An 8,229-nucleotide genomic window follows, 5' to 3' on the forward strand; every position below is an offset into this window, starting at 1 on the left:
CATGTTTGTCTCTTCTCTATTTATTTTCAATTTTCTTTTCTTGAATTTTCTGTAAATAAATATGATGACCACGATTGTAACTGGTAGGGTAAGAAGTGTATTCGATATTACGATTGCAAGAAGTCCGTGTTTCATATGTTTAGATGTATGGGATTTTAAATTTTGTTTTGAATTCGCTACCAAATGGCGCCGATTAAAGGTAGATCTTGAAATAGGACTAGGATAATTCTCTGTGAACACTGAGTTTTGGATCGTTGAATTCTTTAATGCATCAACGCTTTTCACGGTCTCGCTGTTTGCACGAGTATTTCCAACACTCACAAAGACTGTTGGGGAAAAAAAAAATTATAAAGAACAATATAAAAGAATTTTACATCATTTAATGAAAAATTCATAGTCCTTTCATATAAAATAAAATACCACATCCATATGCATGATGACAAGGCTTTTCACACTTGCACAGCATTTGACAATTCCAGCCATACGTTTCAGGAGGGCATTTTATTGAACAGTTTGTTCCATAGAACCCGTCATCACATTCTAAAATCAGAAGAAAAAAAAAAATAAATAGTAAACACATATTGTATTCAACTTTTGTCTAAATATATGTTCCAAAATATGATCTAGAAGTTATCTTCAAGTTCAATAAATATAGAAATCAATGTCGGATAAATAAAGATTTGAGTTTTAAATGCATATACTTTTACAGCTTCCCCTTTGAAAATCGAACATATAACCTTCACAGCAATAATTAGGTTTTCTGAAAATAAAACCAAAAAGAATATTTTAAAAAACGATATAAGCATTTATAAATTAATGATTTTGTTTGTAACCGCTTAAAAAAAACAATTGCTATATACGTATTTTTTACTTATTGATATCAATCAAAGAAACCAACATGTACTTACCCCTCACAAAAAGCGTTTGCAAAACATCTCTTTAAGACGAAGTTAAAAGAACATATAACTAAAGGTAGAAATAAACTGATAGGTCTCATCCTGAGTTGCATTTACAGCAATTGTCTATTACTGCCTGGTACTTTCATACAAAAATTTTAAAAATTTCCTTGTTTTCGTTGAAAAACGTGGAGACTAAATGTCGAATAAACTAAAAATGATCAAGTGTATATTATGTTAGCAATTTTATTTGAAATATCGGGCATAGGCGCCTAAATGTTAATTAGGCATTGCTTAATGTTTCCAGCTTGTAAATAAAATCACAAACACGGCGTGATGTCAGTGTGGCGGCCAGAGAGGATGCAATGTATTTTGTAACTGCATCTTCCTCTGTCATAATTTCTATATTTCTATTTTTTTCTGAATAAAAATCAATCTAAAATCTGAAGTAAACAGTATTTATGAAAACATGTATAAAAATGTATTCTTTTAATATCAGTACATCAATAAATGTTTATAATATCAATACATCAATGAATGTATCCCTTGGCACGCGTACGATTTAAAGTATTTAAACATACGCTTTACTTTAAGATTTTGTGCATAAGAAAGATGATTTCTCAAGTCATCATTTTCAGCCTTTGATAAGCACGCGTAAGTTTTTATTTTTTTTAAAAGAACATGGACGGGATGGTAACAGATTTTAGTCAATAAAAGACATTTTACCCTATTTTAATATATTTATATAATGGCTCTAAAAGCGGTAACGATGACTAGGTATATGGTTCTCTGAATAAAGAGAACCAAATAATAATTGACATCAGGATGAGTCCAGTGTTAGGTATGATAAGTAAACCATTTTCTTGGTATTCATTATGATCGGAGAAACATTTTCAAAACAAAGAACAAACCAAAAAAATGGGATAAGATTTTTTTTTCCTTTAAGACTGTACGAAAAAAAATATCATTACAATAAGTGTGAGATTCCTGCCAAACAGAAAATATTATGCTAATATCTGAATATCATGCTTATTTTTTTACAGATTTTGTTTTATAATGTTTTATTATGAAAAGAAAAGAAGGATTTTTAAGTTTCCTGTTTTCTAAAGTGGTCAGGGATTTATTTTCTCTTCTTTAATTTCAAAATGAAATATGCTTTGTAATTTTCACTAAATAAAATGAGCATGTAAACAGGATTAAATTATTTCCAAACTATTAAATATTATTTTAAAATATTTCCTCTGAAAAGCCGGTCCTTCGGATGAAACCGTATAAACCGAGGCCCCGTGTCGCAGTAAGTGCTGGCGCAAAAATGCCTCACTGCTAGAAAGGCCTTCGTGCCGTGGCAACCTCTAATGATAAAACGCCGCTTAATGATACAAATAGCATTAAGCGTTGCAATTGCAACATTATCAACCGCTAATGCTAAATCGCCGCTTAATGACATAATTATATCATTAAGCGTCACATTATCAACCGCCTAATGAAACAAGCAAATATCGACATATTCGACGCTTAATGATACACAGATTTATATCATTAAGCGTCACAAATGTAGTGCACATCCATCGTATCACTTGTCAAAATATTTATAATGCTATATAAAAAGTAATTATTGAATCTGTGTTTTTCTATCATATTCGACGCTTAGAGATAGCTGGAAGAAAAGAGATACAAACAACGAGATAAATAAAATGATATTCAAATCCTTTAAAAGAACAATTTTTAAACTGAAAATACAGAGGCAAACAAGCAATTAAATTCCTTTAAATTCATACAATGATATAAAATATTAGAAATCGCTTGTAACGTATCACTGTTAACGTTTCAGAATACGTATCAGATTTTCCGCCATTTCTCCTGACATAAATATTGACAACTTATGTTTAAGGATATATAACAAAGAATACAAGTACATGTCAATATATATTGTTTGAGAAAAGGTTATACGCCGTAGACTTTTGTGCTTTTTTATTAAACGTCATATTATATCCAAATTTGGAAGATATTTTACAAATAATTTGAGTAAAAAAATTGGAATGTATCTTAATATTTATTAAAATTACCAAGGATTAAGAACAGCAAAAATGGGGTCACGGAGCACCGTCAAAATTGAGTATTTTTCTAATTTTCACTTTATAGTATTTACAGCTATACCTTTAATAAATGGAACTGAAACGAAATAAAATTTACATGTTTAAATAAAGGTTGTATTAATTAAAATGATATTCAAATCCATTTAAAAGATATCAGCTTCTAAATACATAAGGACTTGATTGAAAAAGATAAAAAAAAAACCATGACGTTGGAGGACGTCACGGAGCAGTAAGTAGCAATCAAATTAGACTTTACATTCAGGAAACTTCTTCTACAAGCATAAAAAATGTTTTTAAACCTTTCTGTATGAAAAATAATCTGTGTATTTGTATTAAATTAAAAATACAATTTTTGAGTGGTAGCGAATATATATATGTCTGTAAAGAAACAGGTTAAAGATAAAAATATTGTCAAAAGAGCTAGGAACGTCATTGAACGTGATAATTATGTGCTTCAATGTTGCAGAAATAATACAGTTGCATAGTTAATTTAATGAATTTGAAAACAATAACATTCTTATTCAAGCTATATTTGTACAATTGTTAGCAAACTAGGTGTTAAGTGTTGTGGATATGTGTTTTGAATGGAGAAGACACTACAGACTGTGTTTGAAATAAAAAAAAATGAGTATACTTTTGACAAACTTTCTCAGCGTTGTTGTTGACGTTACAATATTGGTTAACCGTGCTCTGTGGTAACAAAACATGTTGCTTTAAATTTTGGCTAACATGAGTTCTATTTAATCAAATGGAATGAAGCTTCACACTTCGACAAAACAAATGTTTATGTTTACGAAAATGTATTGATCTATAATCTTGTAATAATCATATGACGATAAGAAGCATTGTCTACGTATTTTTTAAATGAACCTCGTATATGCTTAAATAGTGAGCCGTGTTACTTGAATACAACACTGTTGCATGATTATTTTAGAATCAATTTTGAATTCTAGTATTTATGAAATTACAATGTACATATTGACTGAGGTTGAAGAGGCTGTTTTTTTTTCTAATTCTAAATATTCATTTGTAGTATATTTTTTTTCTTTCGATATAGAAGACTAATTAAGTTTACATCTGATTAATATTAAAATGAAATAGATTTAAATGAATAAAGTTCTTTTTTCGGTAATAGAGAGACCCTCTCTATTAATACTAGTGTTCATCAGAAGTATTTCGTTCACTGCGAATGGGTATTGAAAGGTCGCATGAAAGATCCGACTATGCTCATCTTGCATTGGTTAATGCTTTATTGAGCTACAAAATATTCTCGTCTCATGCAACTACGCCCAGATTGGCAGAGGATCGTACATTTTGACAGTGATTAATGACGTTCCAAAGTTTTCACTTTTGCAAATCAAAGTTCCAAAGTTTTTACTTTGCTCCTCTAGTTAATTATTTTTTAAAACTATAGTAAACTATGTAGTTTTCTATAGTATTTTTTTTGTAAGGGACATGTCCGTTATCTAACATCAGCCGTGAGTGAAAAAAACTGTCTAAATTTCAGACTTATTAGCTCACCAGAGCCATAGGCTCAAGTGAGCTTTTCTTATCAAAATTTGTCCGTTTTCTGTCGTTGTCGTTGTTGTCGTCGTCGTCGTTGTTGTAACTTTTCACATTTTTATCATCTTCTCAAGAACCACTGAGCCAATTTCAACCAAACTTGCCACAAAGCATCCTGGGGAAAAGGGGACTCAAGTTTGTTCAAATAAAGGGCCATGCCTTTTTTCAAGGGGAGATAATCATGAATTAGAGAAAAAATAATGGCATTTTTAAAAAATCTTCTCAAGAACCACTAGGCCAGGAAAAATGTACTTCATGTGGAATCATCCTCAGGTAGAGAAGATTCAAGTTTGTTCAAATCATGACCCCCGGGGGTATGGTGGGGCCAAAATGGCCGATCAAAGTTTTACATAGGAACATACAGGAAAAATCTTTAAAAATCATCTTTTTAAGAACCACGAGGCCAGGCAAGATGTACTTCATGTGGAATCATCCTCAGGTAGTGTAGATTTAAGTTTGTTTAAATCATGACCCCCGGGGATAGGGTGGGGCCAAATTGGCCGATCAAAGTTTTACATAGGGATATATAGGAAAAATCTTCTTCTCAAGAACCATTGAGACAGGAAAGATAAAACTCCTGTGGAATCATCCCCAGGTAGTGTCGATTCAAATTGTTCAAATCATTATCCCCGGGGATAGGGTGGGGCCAAATGGCAGATAAAAGTTTTACATAGGAATATATAGGGAAACCTTTTAAAATCTTCTTTTCAAGTACTTCAAAGCCATGCTTAGTGATATTTATAGGAAATCATCCTCAGGTAGTGTAGATTCTAGTCTGTTTAAATCATGATCCCCTGGGGGTTCAACTTCAAGCCCTTTCCCCACCTCCCACCCCCCCCACCCCCAGTAAACTTTCAGTTCTGATCTGCTATGTGCTTTTTCCTAGCCAATTGCTCAGGTGAGCGATGTGGCCCCTGGGCCTATGGTATTAAGCAGAACCGGCTAACAGGCGAGTATAAATGGTACATGTATACCGAAATTGATCATTCTTTGCTGACAATTGCAGTGGAGACAGACTGAAATCTTTCTAGTCAGGAATAGAATTAACAACTTTTGAATAATATAAGACATTATTGTTTCTAACTATTCTAAACATAAAGTACAATGCTTTGATATGCTTGGACTCTTGGTATTTAAGGCATTACATTCTTGGCGCTACATAATTAGATGTTAAATCGATTCCACATGGTCACTAGCTCATCTGATTCTATAATAAAAAGTAGCACAAATACAAGGAAAGAAAGAAACACATAAGTCTTTCTGTGTGCTGTCTAGTTGGCAAAAATAAGCAAGAGCTAGAGTTTTTATTGCAATGACATTTAATTAATTTTCATTTTTTATCGTCATAAAAAAAAGAATACTTTGATTGGAAATAGTACTTTAAGACCCTGGGTAGCAAATGTAATTTAGATGATAAAAAGAAACGTTAGTTGCATATAAAGCAAGTCTGTGGCAAAATTTTCCAAGTAAAGAGAAGGGCCTCCAAAAAAGGAGAATAAAAAATCCGTAATTTCCCCAAAAACATTTAAAAATATTTAACTTAAGTAGGATTCTTCTCTGGTGTCTGACTAGATGGAATATTCAAAGTATATTTGTTGATATGTCATATATTTAGATGTAAGAGGTTTAAAAGACCATAATTTTCTTTCCTCATAACAATTATACAACTTGAAATAGAAATGGTAGACTGCGTTTGAAAACTAGCAGGGACTATATTTTTGGCGTAATGGTGGCGTATGAAAATATCTTTTTTTCTGCCTCTCAAAATTATAATAGAACATTGAATTTAGTTATAATTTTTACGCAATCAAAGACTAGACGAAATTTTCAAATGTAAGTTAAATTCATAATAAAGGACTAAAGTTTCAACATATATGAAATAAATAAGATTTTTCACGCATATTAGAACTATGTTTGCTTTTAAATGCTTCAAATCCAAGTACAGATTTGAGCCAAAAATCCGTAAAAAGTGTTATCTTAGTAAACGATCAAAACTATTAGTTTTTGTATCATTTTGTACCTTTATGTGCCAACTTTACAATATGTGAAAATTGGAAAAATTTAAATATAGGAAGCATATAAAAATAACTAATAAATACTACAAAATTAAGAAAAATAGAGGAAATTCGGATTAGCATATATCCATTTTATTTAAATTACCCACGTCTAGCTGTCCGTCTGTCTGTAAACAATTTTTTTTAAATGCTACTCCTCCTACAGTTTTGGTCTGATTTCAATATAACTTGGCACACAAATATACTACACTAAGATACATAGGATATTTCATCGGTTTTTGATTTCGGTAAACAGTGTTGCTATGTTTACAAAAAATAAAATTTTCTGTGAAATTTCTTTAAATTACTACTTGTCCTACAATTTTTGTCTGAGTTCAATATAACTTGGCACATAAGTGACTACACTAAGATACATAAAATAGTGCATCGGTTTTTGATTTTGATTAACAAGGTTGCCATTAAATTATTAGTAGAAATAGAAATTTCTGTGAAATTCCTTTAAAACGCTACTCCTTCTACATTTTTGGTCTGATGGTAATGGCTTCTTTTCTCATCCTTTTTTATAAGTACAAACCAGTAGAGCTACAGTCTTGGCAGAGGTTTCTGGTTTAATGTTAAGGTCAGACGACACGTTCCTCAAGAATATATAATTTTTCTTAAGAGATTGTCATTGAAGAATAGGTACTTAAACAAGATTCCTCGCAAAAATAAGGGTACCTTACCAGCCATTTGGACAAGATATCAAATATTTTTTATCTAACCCTTATGGATAATCCTGTTAACGGCTATCTCACCATTTTTTGGTGTACCTATATTTTCAAACATTTTGAAAACAATGTAGAAATCAGAAGAGAATGCTAAATATGAATCTTTTTATCTTATTCCAAAAGATACAAAACATATTAGTAAGGAACGTGTCGTCTGACCTTAATGTCGAAGAAAAAGGTAATCACCTTGACCTGACCTTGCCTCTAATATTAAACGGTCAAATTTATTCTTACTGATACCATCAGAAATATTGTCCTCTTGATTCTGTGAACATTTCATTAATTTTTACATACAAGAAATGTGAGAAGAATCCTACCTTAACCAGCATAAAATATTTATTAATGTAAGTAACCCCTACCTCATCCCGACGCTTACAAACATACTTTGTCTCATTACTTCTCCTTAAATTGAAAACCTCCATTAAACTACAGCGTAGTTTGATTGGCTTTTGGTTTTATTTTGATGAGAAAGTCGGTGATGTTACATGTACATTAGACGACAAACTATTTTTTTTGTCATTGAAATATATTACAAATTTCCACATTTTTTTTTTGATAGCTTTTTGGACGACAAACTGAAATTGGGGCTGGCGTAAAAAAAACGAACATATCCTTAAAAAATACTACAGTAAACTATAGTTTACCTTAGTTAACTATAGTACCAAAATAAACATATAAAACTTAAATTTACTATTAATAGTGAAAACTTTGGAACTTTGACTTGCTATAGAAAAAACTTTGAAACTTTGATTTACTACAGTGAAAACTTTGGAATTTAATTAACAATAGTAAAGACTTTGAAACTTTGATGTAATTATGTTTTGATTCCTATTCTTAATATTTCATTACATTTCAAGGTTAAGATTAAGAAAAAGGTTCCAACATTTTTTTT

The 8,229-nt window shown here is 31.0% G+C and overlaps 1 long non-coding RNA gene across 1 annotated transcript; it reads right to left on the minus strand.

The window, feature by feature from the left end:
- Nucleotides 1–420: 420 nt before the first annotated feature.
- Nucleotides 421–1,015, minus strand: LOC134250563 (uncharacterized). The gene is made up of 3 exons (XR_009988519.1): nt 909–1,015; nt 702–760; nt 421–540 (listed from the first exon to the last, which is right to left on the minus strand). It is a non-coding gene; the product is annotated as an uncharacterized LOC134250563 (long non-coding RNA).
- Between the last annotated feature and the right edge of the window lie 7,214 nt (nt 1,016–8,229).

Source organism: Saccostrea cucullata, unplaced genomic scaffold, assembly GCF_032062105.1.
Source record: "Saccostrea cucullata isolate Sc308-1 unplaced genomic scaffold, CSIRO_AGI_Scuc_v1 ctg2660, whole genome shotgun sequence".
Classification (NCBI taxonomy): domain Eukaryota; kingdom Metazoa; phylum Mollusca; class Bivalvia; order Ostreida; family Ostreidae; genus Saccostrea; species Saccostrea cuccullata.